General features: G+C 44.3%; 1 protein-coding gene across 2 annotated transcripts in view; it reads left to right on the forward strand.

Moving 5' to 3' along the window:
* The window catches only part of Ephrin (ephrin), a 516,038-nt gene that overhangs the window by 10,610 nt on the left and 490,509 nt on the right, over positions 1-14,919 (forward strand). The gene's annotated exons all lie outside the window — the stretch shown is intronic.

A 14,919-nucleotide genomic window follows, 5' to 3' on the forward strand; every position in this document is an offset into this window, starting at 1 on the left:
CACTCAGACAGACAAACCACCGACGTCTTACTCAAAGAAGGACGAAATGAGAGCCTGGCTTTTGGAAATAAACATCCCGTTTTGTGACGTGTTGAAAGATCAATTGTACGATTTAATCAAATTAAATTAGTCAAAGAACAAATATCATGTGATTGATCAGATTTTAGCAGACAAAGAACGTACTGTGCTGAGACTTCCGCCGTACCATCCCGATTTAAAGCCCATTGAACTTATTTGGGCAGATTTAAAACAATGGGTTGCAAGCAAGGACACAACATTTAAAATTAAGGACGTCGAGCGTCTGTGTATCCAGAGATTCGAAGAAATTGGACAAGAGGAATGGGAGAATGCATGCAGCAAGAAGGCGTAATCGAAGACGCTATTGAACGCATTATAATTGCAGATAATGGAGTGGACAGCAGCAGCGGAAGCGGTGAATAATACGACAGGTTAGGTTAGGGGCAGGTTTAGTTAAGTTTGTTTAGTGGATTTTGTTTGGTTACGTAACGTTTTGAAAATCTTTGTGACTTTGGACACTTATGGCCACAATTCGTTACGCCGTTGCAGTACGTCACATCTAGTCACGCTTTGTCACGCTTAGATACAGATTTGAAAATCATCTTCGTATTTACCACTTATGTTGACCTCTCGTCTCGCCTTTATAGCAGGTCACGCCTAGTCGCGCGTTATCTCTCTTGACCATGTTAATGCGTAGGTAGACCAGCGTTTCGGATACACAAGCTGTTTCCTTTTTCAGTATGGAAGACTGTAATCGACATCTTCACCGCCGTGGGAATCTCATGTCTCGGGTGATGATGATGAATTATTTTTCTACATGAAGTCTTCTGCGTATTAGAACATTTTTATCTGCACTTGGCACTGAATTAGATCGTGGCGTAATTTCCTGTGTCCCCTGCAATGTACTGTTCAGTTATTGTGGAGGAAGTTGCACGTTGTAGTTGTAAGGGGAAGAGGAGGTGACGAGCAGCTTCATAATAAGGACACTTCACGAAATATTGTGATGATCAAATCAAGTGGTTGAAAACATGGGTGGGACACGGAGCTCGCATCTGTGAAAAGAAAAATGCACACCGAATTTTGATTCAGAAGCCTCAAGGGAAGAGATCACTAAACATGCATTTTATGAAAGTTGGTGTTAATGGTGTTGATGATTCACCATCTGCAGGCTGATCAACGTTCACTTGTCGATAGTGGACAGATTGTGTTGTTCCGTGTTGCAGTTATTCTACTTAGTTGTAAGGACCGAGTACAGGTTTGGGCGGGGTCCGGCCATATTTGTACAGCCGCATTGCTGACGTCACAAAGTGGGGCCGAAGGAAGACCGGACTGAGACACTTTCTTCAATGTCTGGAGTGATGTGCTAACATGGCGTAGTCTGTACTAACAAACAGATGTTTACGTCCAGTGAACTGTGTGAGACTTCTTCATTGACGCTACCTGAAAAAAACTGTTGTTCTGACAGAGGCTTTTCATGTGTTTTAAGGGGTTAATAAATAATTAAGCATTCTTGCTGTTGTTTCACAGTCATGACGTCTTTAAGAATCAAGTTTCTGGTGTTTGGAAACATACCATAATTCTTGTAAAAGCAAGGACAGAATATCTGCTTGATCACACAAAGTTTCTTTAGAGCACTGCTCGACTGTATTGGACTTTTCTTTAACGAATCAGTAATTAAATGCTCAACGAGTTCATGACAGTGTAACTTTGTTAGTTGTTACATTTCTTTAATGAGTTGTTTCAGACTCGTTGAATGAAATCCTCCTTCCTCGTTCCATCGCCTGCGAAATAGACCGTTTTATCACAGGAGGTGTCTGGAGCTCATTTATTTTAACTTTTTTCGAAATGTCTTGTCCACATTTAAACTTAATTATCAATTACGGGATTCATTTGCTAGAACGCCCATCTGGACTTTCTTCAAGTTTTGCGCCCTTATTTACAGAAAGACTGGAAAGACAGTTTAATTTACATTTTACTGGAGTTGTAAATTCACTTAAGTTTTTTGTAAGATTGAAAGAAATTCGTTTGCTGCATCACAGATAGGCCTTCGGCTTGTCAGCCCATATTACAAGGGCTCCTGAAACACGTGATGCACGTAATATGAGACGAAAGTGGGCAGAAAACGTCCCGTTTCTAGACCATCACCTGCCCTCGGAATTTTCATTCCAGAGGATACTTCGCCGCGTTGCTCAGTCAGTGAGTCACTTTTGCAGAACATCTGAGCGACATTATTCGGCGGTATAACATGGCGAACCATAATTGATATCTAGCAAATTAATACAGCTAGAATTTGTGTTCGGAAGGTTAAAAAATTCTGCCAACTTCGGTCACTTTGGGGAGTTTTATGGGTTTTTTTAATGTCTTCATGCGTCGATCCCTTTAACCCAAAGAGAGCCCCCAGTACCACTGGATATGATAACCGGGGGGGGGGGGGGGGGGCAAAGAGACAAATCCCTGCCGGGAATCAAACCGCGCTCATCCAGCTCCCAGCCTCTGTCCCCACACTTACCGAGAGGCACCAGCTGTTCCGCTGTGTCTGTAGTGAAGCTGTAAAGAGATAATTTTGTTTTGTGACGTAAGCCACTTTTACTCCGGTGATGTCGTTACCAAGCCGACAGAGCGAGTGATCGCTTGCAGGCTGTAATATACAGAGTGATGGAAAAGTCACGTAACCCATTCCTGCCACAAGTTCTATTTGTCAAAAAGTAAATTACTTCGAAATCAGAAAGCAAGAAATAATTTTCTATTAAGTGCTGGAAATCTCCCCGTGTCTGATGCGACCCGGTGAAGACTTTCTCGTTCGGAACACACATCTCGAATTGTATTGGGGTGTAACCACGAATAAATATTTTGATATGGGTTGCTTGAATTTTCGATCGTCCTATATCTGCTTACATTCGAGTCGCTCATTTCAATGCAGTTCTCGAGAAATCCCATAAAACAATTAACTGGAATCACGAGGAGCGTGGAACGAAACCAAAAATCGATTCAAGACGGTGCCTACATACTAGTATCATCACCACCGCTGTTGTGAGACTAACCCAGGCAGCATTTTATAAGCTTCACGTGACCGTCGAATTCCATGCTTCCATGTTGGAACAGAAAATGACACGTGACGAAATTGCTTCTAATTTTATACGGCGCCGAGTAATTGGGTTAGCTCTACCTGCGTTTAACTCGTGTTAATTTTGATACGACCGTCCAAAACCCACAGAAGATGCAGCGACGTCGACAACTTCGAATTTAATTCGTTTACCGACCGGACGTCTGACTTCTGTTAATGTGGTCTGCGAGCCTCATATACGTTCAGGCAGGGTCTGTATTTCAATGTAGTTATAGGTCGCGGAATATTATCGGGGATGACCATACAAAGAAGGATGAGATCTGTGGGTCACGTAGCCTGCATTCGAGAAATGCATACAAAGTTCTGGCCAAGAACTCGAAAGGAAAATGTTGTACGTGATTTTGAAAGAAACAGGCTTAGATTGTTTTCGGCTGGAATCTTCAGTTGCCTCAGGAACCAGTGGCGGGCTCTGTGGAGTCGACCATGAGCCTTCGGATTACATGGAATTTTTCGAGTAGCTGAATCGGAAAATTTTGTCGTGTTCTCGTAGCTGGGACAATTGACACGTTAAAGAGAAGCCCAGGACTCTGAAGGGAGAGCAATTGTGCCCTGTACCTGTGTGCTCCGTGTTGCGGGTCTGCAGGCGTGCTTTCTGGTGGGGTGGGACGGCTCGCGGAGTCGTGGAAAATGGTTTGAGAAAATGAGACTTGTAAGAAACCTTAGATGTGCTGGGAAGAGGTGTGCCTGCCGTTGCCATGGCGATGACAATCCATTGGTAAAAAGGAGTGGAGGTAGCAGGTGGGATGAGGAATGGAGTAGACAAGGAAAGTAAATCATTGAGAAAATGGGGAAACACGAACTCCAGCACAAATCTCAGCTTCGTCTTCCCTCCACTTTCTGTTCGATTTTTATTTGTTTTCTCTCCATCAGCTGTAGTGGTACCACAAGCACCTCGTTCTAATCTCTTGCCTCTTCCTGGAACCACTTCATGGCTGAAGCACCCGGCGTTAGACTTCGGTCCGTTGTAGCCAGCAGCCATTATATTGCGCTGATTGAAACCCGAGGCCTCTGACTTTCACTCAAGTCTGTCTGTCGGTAGTAACGACGCCTTTCCTTGGTTTCGTTGTCAGGGACAAAGCTCGATAAGAGCTGCTTCTCCTTTGTTTGTGTGGCCTTCGACACTGTTCACGTTATTTTCATTTACATCCATCAACCCCGCAATTCTCGCAACAGACACGATGCTTGAAATCTTCGCAGTCTGCTTCATTAAGATTCATTTAGCGGACGATCCCTTTCCGTGAGGTTTTTCAGTCAAACGCTGTTGTCCAGTTGCCAGTGAGTTCTTCGTCCTTTCAGAAGTAATAAGGGCGGTATCGCACTAGGATGCCAACGGGAGGCCATGGCGCAGCTGCCAGCATCTCGGCCAAACTTAATGCATTAATTTAGTAGTCATATACCGCTTCCAACTTGGCATCGCTGCCAACCAAGATGCCAAGTTCAAATGCTACTGGCATCGCTGCCACGGCCAAGGCCAAATCAACATCACATGACAGTCTGGCCAGTCCATTGACGTCTGTGCGTGAATGTGCTTGTGTGTATTTCTGTTTCTTCCAAACATGGATAATTTCGACACCGAAACATTGATAATTGAAATTCAGTCCCGACTATGGGATTCATCTGCTATTGAATACGCAAACCGGGACTTGAAAAAAAGAAACTGGGTAGAACTTGTGGAAATATTTGGAGGAGGAGATTTATTTACAGTAGAAAAGAAAGAATTAGCTAAGAAGTGTTTCTATGGCTTTATTTGTGGGGCCGCTTTCCAATATGGCAACTTGATTTATAAGTTTTTTGTTTAGCAATCTATATATCTATCTACATATCACAAATAATGTGAATTAAGAAGAAACCTGCTTTTATAACGTTTTATTAAATAAAGTTTGTTCATGTAATATTACATGTGATTTGCAAGAACGGAAATATTTCAAATTCAGTAATGGTATGGACGTGCAAAGTGTGTGTATGGAAAATTTTTCTTACTTATTTCTTTGTTACAGAATTGAAATTCACTCCAGGTATGTAGTTTTGATAAAGGTAAATCTCATTTTCTCAAAAGTGATAAAAGTGGACATTTCTCCTTGCTAATAGCCCTTCATTTCGTGATATCATAATGTTGATCCATCTGTTCGCTCGACTGGCGTCGAAAGCTGGCAGCTGGACGCCATGGCATCGCTGTTGGTTTCGCTGCCATGGCATCCTAGTGCGATACCGCCCTAAGAGTTTCAGCTGTGATGTGGTCGTGTCTGCATCCCGTGCTCTGTAGGCGGCAGTTACCGTTCCTCTGAGGGCCAATGCCGAGATGGTAACCGTTCGGACACTTGAACAGAATGGCGACTCGGCAACCAGCGTTCTGGAGACGTCGTAACTCATGAAGCAGGAAGAAGCTTCCGTGCCTCGCTATGGCAACGCAGATACATCTATTTCAAAAGTTATGACTTTATGAGGTGTTAAAGTCTTGTGTGTTTCGTGGCAGTGAACTATCTTGAACGCCGCTGTTTTATGGGCTTATTGCTTGTGGCTGAATTGCATAACATTTTTAGTGCTTCGTGGAATTTTGGATCGACTGATATTCTGGCAGAGTCTAATAATATCAACTGTTCAAAACAACAACAACTGCCCTTTGTGAGGTTAGTTACAGCCAGATGCTTCGGGCATTCAACGAAAAAATTCAGCCTGGTTTTTTTTCAATACCGTGATAACAATTTGAAATCTCTAACTGCAGCACGCAAATTCGCTCTTCACTAAAAGATAGATTATTTAACCAAATAATCTTGCGTTTGTAAGAAAATTTTGCCCAAAATTCGTACTTTTATGTCGCTTGAGACACTTCAGGTCAAGTACGACCTCCTACGCCCCCCCCCCCGCGCTTTATTTCAATTCCGTTTGAATACCATCGGAGGGGTGGGGGAAACAATAGAAACAACAAATGCGAGAGGAAATTTGACATTGGGACCAGTTGACGTCCCGATGTTTGGATTCCTCGGAACTTAACGTGCTTTGTTTAAACAACGACATTGATAGGTTGTTCATTACCGACGTTTCGGTTGGCAGTGTTGTCATTTAACAAAAGTAGAAATTTTATAGCCGGTGCGAAATCGGTTGTGGGGTCACGTGAGGTGTTGTCCATTTATGGAACTGGATTCGAATCCGGGCGTGAACGAAAACTCTGGTCGGAACAAAGACACTTATCAACCGTGAAAGTTGAGCGGATGGGATGTTGATTGGGATGAGGCGACGGCAGCTCCTCCGGTGTCCGCCTGAGAGAGAAAAATACACGGAACACATCGGCGGGGGTGGCTTGTACTCTAGCACTGGGATTCAAATATGAGATGAGATCGAGTGTGATGTCTCGCAGAAAAGATGAGCATCGCGACGCCCCCACCGTCTCCGAGGACTTCCCTCTTTAAGGGTGATGTTAACACCCGAGGCGGGATGGATGGATCGGGTTCAGAATTATCTCCTTCCCGACAGAAAGGGAAAAGCTCCGTTGTCATCTGACGAGCAGGTACGGAGCATTTCCGCTCCGGCTGCGACACGCCAGCGTATTTATTCATTTCATTTGTCTCGAGGTGTCTTTCTTAATGGGTAAAATCGGCCATGTTGGCAATGCGACGTGGCGTCTCGTTATCTGGAGTACGCCCTCTCGTATCTCGGTAGAGCTCCGAAAATTGTGACAGTTTCTTCTTCGTCATTTTTAGTATTCTTGCAGGCGAATGTGTAGGCAATTATTCCGTCGTCCCTCCCACTTTTTCTGTTTCATAGATCATTACCTTCTCAGATAATTATAAAGCAATTAACCTCTATAGTCATTAAACACTATTGAATAAGTGTAATCTGTCTGTATAACAAAACAGGATTTGATTGGTTGCCGCTGTAATGACGTTAAGGTATTCTGGGCCTTGTGTGATTGTGCCACGACTGTCTGTCTTCTACTGTAGATTTCCACGTAATTATTGAGAGGTAATTTAGGCCTATACGTGACACGGATCTGTCCAGAGAATTCTGGTGTGTTACTTTTTATCTGCTATGACCACCATCTCTTCTCTTCACCATTCATTATCATTTTGAAATTCTCCTTTGACTTCACTTACCTTCATCAACAGATGCAGCGTCTTTAAACAAATCGAAGCTAAGAATTATGCCCAGCTACCATTCCTGTTAATAAGAAATTGTGTTTTTCTTTTTGAAACAGCCTGTGGGGGATACGAAACTGAATCTGCGTGTATCGATTTTCTTATTTTAAGACACGACGTCCGGGATTTGGGGGATTGCTTATTTATGTCTGTCCCATTACACGGAGGAGCTGCCCTGCACCGGGGACGAAATGAGAAATTGTCCTGCAAAGTCGAGGCTTGAACGCGTTCTGTACAGTGCACGAAGGGGCGCCAGGTAAAGAGAGATTAATTCGTCTTGTTGAGGTGGAAGTGCTGTTAATTGACTTAATCAACATCGGCGATGTACAAAGTGCTAATGAAAGATTTCTTTCATTAACAAGAATCAGAAGAACGAGTGAGATTTGCTCCTGTGACCGGACGTTCAGAATTTTCCGCTGGATTCACGTTTGTATTGGGATTTAATATTGCTAAAAGTTTTCTCTCTGATATATCAGGTTCTCAAGGCGAACGTGTCTTCTGGGATGTTGCAGCGTGTGATCTGGTGGCAGTTACCGGTATTTCTTAGCTGCTTGCTGCGCTGAGCACCTCGGAAACGTCAGTAAACTGCTACCAGGCTGCACGGCACACAATCCCAGAAGACATTTATTTTCAAAAGTGTAGTTCTTACCTCCAACAAAAGACAACAATTCCCCATTACAAATATGATGTAGTTGATGCTGTTTAAGGAGATAAACCACTGTTTGCTGAGAGGAACATACGAAACCCGCAAATACACTTTGTGGGAGAAATAAGGAGTGGGAGGAAGATGGTACATATAGTTACCACTGGGCACTGAAGATATACAACGGCGGCGTTGATGAACAAATTGTCTTGTGTTCATTTGCTGTAATCGGAGGCGCGTATCAAACATGGCGAAAGTGCGCTGTGTGTGCATCGAACGGTAGGCAGCTAAGTGGCGGGCCGAACATACTTTTCCCCCAATCGATTCCCATTCACTGCTTCTGTTCCCTTGGGAGTTTTCCATTTACTGTCGCCAGCTGCCGCCATGATAGTTCCCTTTCATAGGTCTCTGCCCCCTCCCTCCCACCCTCCCTGCACGTATGCTCCCCGCAAGATCAGCACACACACACACACACACACCAGCCATTTTCCCTAAGAACGTCCAAACAAATTCACTCTTTCCCTTGGTTTTCGCAGTTGAAAGGTAAAAGACATTACGTGGCTTGGGGCGATCAGTGACGGCTTGTCATATTTGTACCTTTTCGTTTGGGTGGCAGGCCTGTGTATTGCTTGTACCTGTCACTTTATCATTCCACACGGCACAAAATTCGATCGCGCTCAAAGTATTCTATTAATTTTGCTATTGAAATTTCGGTTCCTCTTATGTAATAACAGCATTGCCCGTTGAAGACAAATTTTTTTTTAAAAAAATAGTCAAATTCGAATAATTTCTTTGTATGGTTGGTAACACCGCCGACCGCGGCTCGAAGTCGGACAGATCCTTGCTACGCCAAAGACGGAACGTGTGTTCAAAACTTCCTCAACGTTTGTCCTTCAGTGTACGTGCCAACCTGCATTGCCCTCGGTGTTAAAAAGTCTCGTCCGACCCGCCAGCCTCAAAACCAGAAGATCGTTACGTCACCGATTTCGTCATAATTTTCGACCTTTCAAGTGCAGATCCTGGTTGCCCAATTAACTGGTAATGAATTTTGGTGGTACACAGCGCAGACCTGGCCATTCACTTGTGTGTGAATGATGTGTTCTGTGCGTCGAGTGCGACCGTCGCGTACTGCAGAACCGGCAGTGCAGAAATTTTGCAGTTCTGCCGCAAGGATTAAAGTAGACCAAAAGCAACAGACGTTTCGGCAACATTTCGCCCACACAGAAGTTGGATTCTATCTACGGTCATGCCCTCGTATCCTGCGGGATGCGGATATTAATGGAGTTCCTGCAAGTGGACCACGAATCTGTACGTGCCACAGTTTACTGTAAGCCCGTGGAGAAGCTGGTGGTTGCACATTTTGTCGAGAAATACCCCTGCTTTAACGGAAGAGCTCGTCAGCACTCTGCCCAGACCCAAGCTGTAGGAACACCCCTTATCACCCGTCCGCGACTGCTTGTTCAGCATATTCGCACCTGCCCTCCGTATCTGGAGACCGTCTCCTTTATCCCCAGACCGAGGAAGCGCCGCCCGTGGTGACAGGTGACTCGCTGTGATTTTCATTTCTCGTTTCGTTCCTCGTGCGATAATAGAATTTATATAATCCGCCTTGACGTCACTGTGCGTTCAAAAACCAATTACCTGATCTTCTGTCTCCCTCCCTCCCTCTCTCTTACCAAAAGACTTGTTTCGCTTCGTTGTCAGTCAGTTCCAGAACAACGTAATATTTTCAAAGCTCCTGCATGTCTCTGTAATGAAATGTTCTAAATTGTAATTGGATTTTTGCTGATTAAAATTGTAAGGAATGTGTCGAAATAACTACTTCGAGGAATTTCAAGTGAAATGTAGAAACTGGAAAAAACATAATTTAAAGATTCTTCAAATTTCACTTAACTGATTCTCCACTGGGATTTCAGATTCTTACGGCGAGGAGTCCGAAGATGGCTGTCTTATGTCTCTTTGCGCCATATAGTTTGGTAGACGTTTACCGACGTTTCAGAGGTGCTTGCGTTATCCTGATCTACAGGATAATGAATCAATTTGTTGCATTGATTAACTGCGACTTGCAGCAACGCAGGATTGGTTTTTTGCGCTGTACAATCGTGTGGGTGAATACCGACGTTCCTGGAGGAACGTGTCGTCTTCATCTTCGGGATACTAAAATGTCACCAACAACATGGGTTAAAATTAAAGACTGTGTAATATAGTACTACAGTATTAATTCCTCACTTAACAGTCGAGAAATCGTTTAAAGCTTCTAAGGGACTAAATTGTTTTATTTCCTGACGGGTAAGGCGTTGCAAGCGTCGCGGCGTGACCGCGAAACGTCGTTCTTCAGCTGTTTTCCTGTTCCCTTTTCGGGGGCTGGGCAGCGTCGCTGACTCTCAGTCAATTGTCTCGACTGTTTTCGAAATTTTCCTCAGCGCCATTAATTAATTTGTAATATAGTTACTTAAAATGACAACTTATGTAGTTGAGTGAGCGTCGTTTAATGAGTAATTAACGTAGCCTGAGTCAAACAAAAAAATGTTGCTGGGTGTCGCAGTCATTGAAAAACCACAGTCGAACTTTCAAAAAAGCAGAATGGGTTTCTGCGTTATGAAAAATGTTTGCTTTCTGATGTACGGCACATAGCGCTGGCTGTGTATAAAGTTGACTATAAACATGGTAACAGTGGGTGATTAATTACCACAAAACTTCGTCATCCCCCTCACCCCTCCAGCGGTCCTTTGCCGGTTTGGCATCCAGCGCCACTGTAGAGAGCTGAAGCCAGTAAAAAGTCCGCCAGATCTGAGGGTTACTGCGGGGGGGGGGGGGGGGGGGGTGCCGCCTTGCAATCATTTCAGGGGTTGACCGCCCCTTAAGACTTTGATCGATATAATGACACCCGGGGGTGGCTGTGCTACTTGCTCTGACGTCATTTGCAGGCCGCTCACCATTCATTTCCGAGCATTATCATTCACATGTTTCCATATTTTCCAAAGTGACGGTGCAAATTAAACGACATTCATTACAGAGAAGTGTCACTGGTACAAGAGAGTGTTACACACCGCTCAGTTGCTTCGTTGTTAGTCTGTCCGTCCTTGCGTTTTCAATTAACGGCGCACGGCTTTGTGCTCACCGAACCTCCCGTTTTGATAGGAGTTCTCCTCAGACGCAGGAGCACGACTCACGTCCGGCCCGAGCACGTCTTTACCTGCGATGCTACGTCGACGAATTGCATTTCCGAAAGCATTCGTGTCCCGTATAGCAAATGGAAGCCATTTCTGCATTAAAAAGGGAAACATTCATTGGGCAAACGAATATTTCTCCAGCCAGCATCCGGTCGTTATAAGTGGTTACCAACGGTCTAGAGGGACGTACTGCTTCCATCTTCGGGTTGCAAATCAGAAGACCAGATTCCATATAGAGACCTCCGTGACCTCATAAGGCGAAGAGGGAGGAGGGAGTGGGGTGTGGGGAGGTCGAGGAGGTACAGGCTATAGATCGCCTACTTCTTGCAAGCAAGGTTATTGTCTTCGCGAATGAATTGTCTTCAGGCGGAGGAACTTGGAAGAAGGACCATCCAACCGATCAGCTTTTAGAGGAGTTATTATTTCGGTTTTCCTCAGTTACTGCATCGTGTCGACCTCCAAAGCTGCTGCCTGATTCTTTCTGACTCATCATTGGCAGACTCCGTCACCATCGTCACTTTGAGTGGCTTTTGGTTTAGTGTGGATGACTGCTCTCGAAACCTTTTCTCCGTCTCTTAGACGTCTTTTTATCTGAGATTTCAACATTTCCTTTTCATTCTCTTCCTTTGGTCCTGCAGTTCCCAGTCATCTTCAGAATAAAGTCGGTTTTCTTGGTTATTCCTGTAGCCCTTTGTGAAGCCTGCTGTCCGTTTCGTTAGAAGCGTTCCAGCTGACGTTAATCTTTTGCCTCTGCTCTGACGAAAGGAGCTGAAAGTTACGCGTGTCTCGTAGTCTCTGTCTTCTGTACATTCAGATTCAACGCCGCCCACTTCTTGAGTTGCCCGTCTTTGCAATAACATCTGGATTGATACTAAGTCTGTTGAAGGGTCCTAATATGCGTCCCTTCATCTTATCTTCCGCTTAAATAACCGAAAATCAATTCCTCTGCTCTTTCATTCCTTTAAGGACACTTAACTTGTGTTTTAATCCGCGTATAAACTGGGCTTAATGTGGCGAAGAGTCACTAGAATGTCCAGAACTGGTTTTTGATAGCTACGCTGACAAATATAATTGACCGAAAACGTATAATTTTTTACCAGCTGAATCTTATCTTAGCCATCCTATACTTAAATCACCTTTATTCCTGTCATCCGAAACGTTTCGAGGGTAATAGCTTTTGACACGTGACGACGTCTCTTGCAAAACACACGCCTGCAATAATCTATGAAGGAAACATGAAACAGTAGCAAGACGATTAGCGGAATATGATTTGGTTTTAGTGGGTTTCGCAACTTCTTCTGCGGAAATGGGAATGCTGATCGACATTTAGGGAAGAAATATTCCGTATTAAAGGGATAGAGACCTGCAGCCGACGGCTAACTAGGACAAGACTCAGGGGAACTCGGGATGCGTTAAGTTATTGTCATGATTGTTTGTGTCGCAACTGAGGATGGAAGTGGAGCGTCTGAGTGTTGTTGGACTCAGACTCGGACGCTCAGACCCTAGAAGCAGATGGGAGAGATGGAGCTTGCAGAAATGTAACGTGAAGGTGTGGGTTGAGTTCATCTGGTACAGCATGAAGTCCAACCGCGGGCGTCTGAAGAGCAGAGACCTTGTTTTCGTGCCGAGGCAGTCTGCATCTTCCCGCAGAATCTCTCATCAAACAGACAATAACTGATGCTCCCCTTCTCAAGATATCCGCTGTAAGCGTTAGCAAATAGAGGCTTCTTTATCGTCACATTTTATTAATATTTCGTCTGAAGCATCTTCGGCAATGAACCGCGTTATTAGTTGAGCAGTCGCACTGATTGAAATTTGTCCTTCACTTCTGCATTTAAGAGTTTGCGTCTCTCAGAAGAAGTTCAGGTGACGCGTGCAACTTCCAACACCCGCTTCACATCATTTTCTGTCATATCTAAGCTCACTGATATCACGCGTGTGAAGTCACGTGACAGGACATTAAGTAGTGTCTCTAGCGTGTCCTAACCTGGGAACGAATCAGGCTACTTTAGGTTTAAGACTTGTGTCCAGGAGGCTCACGGATGAAACCTCAGCTCGGCTGCCGGCTGTCCTGAGGATTTTAAAGTTCTTTTTCAGTCTCTTCCGGTTAGTAACACGCGAGTAGGCAGACCCGCCTCATTTCTGCCAAAATGCAATACTTCCTCTAAAAAACGCGGATTGAAAAGTCAGACTAGTGTAAATTTCCCCAGTGTGCAAGGACGTCAGTGATTAAGACGTGCAAACACGTGACAGCTGTTATATGGCCTTCGTGCGGTAGAAACTTCGTGTGTGTGTGTGTTCTTTGCCATAAACTGATGCATTACCCTCTTATAGTCAAGTTCGATGTTCCGTGACCAGACAGAAGTTTTAAGAGATATCAGCACGTAAGAAATGACACAGAATTGCGTGTCTCGGTTAGAATTGGGGGGGGGGGGGGAGTGCCTTCGCCTCATCAGGTTTGAGCATCATCGTTCTTCATGGCCGGAGAAGGCAGGAAAAGAGAGAAAAAAGCGGAAGGCAGTGTAGGCGGGGGTCGTTGATAGGTTTTTATGTTTGGGATAGCTAAATAAAAAGGAGGCTGTGATATGGGTCTAATCCATCACACGCTGTTGGCAGGATATCATCAATATCATCATCACCACACCCTTCGCCCTATCTTTCCTCCCGTCGTCAGCTTTCCGTGGACCCAGAGCGCCTTGACGTTCGAAATCTGTGCTCACAAATTTTGCTCAGTGTGCTTCGTTTGAGTGCCAGTTGCAGCAATTCCTTTGTTTGTTTGTTTGTTTGTTTGTAGATAAATGAACGATGCTTTCGGTAGTTAGAGGGTGACTAATGTGAATTGGGAAGGACATGGAAGGAAGCTGCTGTAGCCTAATTTAAGACACTGTCTGGCCCTTTGTCTGGAGGGACTGAGGAAAATCCAGAATAATCTGACGAAGAAGTGAGATGAAGCAAATGATAAATTGTGATCAAATACGCAGGTCTCACCGCTCTTCGTATCGTGCGATGCTACACGTCCTTAGTTTGGTTCCTTAATGCATTTATTCGACTTTCTAATTTTTGCAATTTCATTTGTAGATTCCGTCTGTGTCCTAGGATAAGGAATCCGAAACACATCCTGGATCTTGTTCATTTCTTCCTGCCATAATTCAGTATAATTGCCATACATTCCCATGTAGACGTATTTAGTTAATACATACTTTATACTCTGATTTAACTGCACGTAGTGGCGTACCGTACGGTCGTCTGTAACTGGTTTCCGTCATTAAAGTATTGGTGAAATGCCTCTTTTCCAAACGCGTGCTTCATGTCCACCCAACCTCATTCTTCATTAATGACCATAGCAGCTCTGGTAGAAGGCTACATAGAGTGAATCTCGAGACCGTTTCCCAGTTAAATGTTTTTTCCTGTGTTCCTGTCGCTCAAGTCGAAATTCTTGGTTCTGATACACGTCTGCGCGTGCGCATTAGAATCTGTCCACTGACGTGAACATTTATTCGGAGAACATCTGACATTTCACTTACGAATTGCTTCATTGTCCTGTAGGGCTTCGTGCGTCTTAATTCCGCAAAAACTGCAGATCTTGAAGACGTATTTGTCTGTCTGAGACAACCGTCAGCTTTGTCATACGATTGTAAACCCTAAAGCTTGAAGCCAAAGCGTTATTTCATGTTACGAAACTGAGCCGACATCAAATGAATACAATGGACCCTAAGCTAGACATTAGGTTATAGGAGTCAGGACATGAGATTGCATTTCGCATGAAAATATTTCAGAAAGTTTTCTTTCTGCGTATCCAACATGATGACAGAGTCCTTCTACATTGTC

Source organism: Zootermopsis nevadensis, unplaced genomic scaffold (genome assembly GCF_977971745.1).
Source record: "Zootermopsis nevadensis isolate Lab colony 2312 unplaced genomic scaffold, Znev_1.0 Znev_ptg000025l, whole genome shotgun sequence".
In the NCBI taxonomy this organism is placed as follows: domain Eukaryota; kingdom Metazoa; phylum Arthropoda; class Insecta; order Blattodea; family Termopsidae; genus Zootermopsis; species Zootermopsis nevadensis.